Raw genomic sequence first — 1,005 nt, 5'->3', positions numbered from 1 at the left:
CAGAAAAATCACTAAAAAAAATACCCTATTTGCTGCACTAAATCACTGATTTTCCAACTCTGCCACACCGTGGATCCCCTGGGAAGTCCTAAAACATACCAATGCCTGAGTCTCACTGTTAAAATTTTTGATTTAATTGGTCTGGGCTGTATGGCCTGATGATCTAGATTCTGAAAGCTCCATCGGTGATTCTAATGTGTACCAAAGTTTGAGGATGACTCTACTCAGTTTTTTGACCTCTTGTCTGTTATATAGTAAACAGTTTCCTAAGAACTTTATCAACATTAGACCTTTTAATTTAGTATTTCAAATGTAAGTCATTTAATAACTTTATGAAGGGAGAGGTTCTATTCCAGATTATTCATGTCAGAAAGTTTGTACTTTTGCAAACGAATAAGAATTAACATGGTTGGGAGAGTGGGTATAACTCAGTGGTAGAGTGTGTGCTTTGCATGCATGAGGTCCTGGGTTCAATCCCCAGGACCTCCAACAACAACAAAAAAGAATTAACGTGGTTGTCAATTCTCTCTCCTTTTCTCCTGTCTGGAAGTTACACTTGTCCTTGATTTTCTGGTTAAGTGACCTTATCTCTGTCATCACAAGGGGCAGAATACACCACCTGTGCTTCTCTTAGGACATCTTCCACTGTGATAGCAGTTTCCCCTTCTTCAAGTGTCCAGGCCTTTAGCATGCCCTTGGCATTCTCTCAATCAGAGAGTACAATGGCCCTTTTCTGTTGAAATTAAAAATTAAAAAAGTTTCTTCAACCATTCCCCCTACACAGCTATTCTGTATCAAATTTACTTTTTGTCCTCAGAAGATTTATTATTTGAGATAAAAATATGGAATGGGATTGTTTAGAAATTGTAGCCTGCTTTCAGAGTGTTGTCCTCTGATGGGCGATTTAGTGTCAAACACATGTGTAGTTTTTGAGGCTCAAATTTGGTCAAGCTGTTTGCTGAGCACACATCTGTATCTACTTACATTTATTTTTTTGTCTCTTAA

At 37.9% G+C, this 1,005-nt stretch overlaps 1 non-coding gene across 1 annotated transcript; it reads left to right on the top strand.

Moving 5' to 3' along the window:
- The first annotated feature begins 412 nt into the window (after nucleotides 1-412).
- On the top strand, nucleotides 413-489 carry TRNAA-UGC (transfer RNA alanine (anticodon UGC)). The gene has a single exon. It is a non-coding gene; the product is annotated as a tRNA-Ala (tRNA).
- Nucleotides 490-1,005: the final 516 nt, after the last annotated feature.

Source organism: Vicugna pacos, chromosome X (genome assembly GCF_048564905.1).
Source record: "Vicugna pacos chromosome X, VicPac4, whole genome shotgun sequence".
Lineage (NCBI taxonomy): Eukaryota > Metazoa > Chordata > Mammalia > Artiodactyla > Camelidae > Vicugna > Vicugna pacos.
The sequence above is the reverse complement of the archived record's forward strand: the minus strand, read 5'-3'. Positions and strand labels throughout refer to the sequence as shown.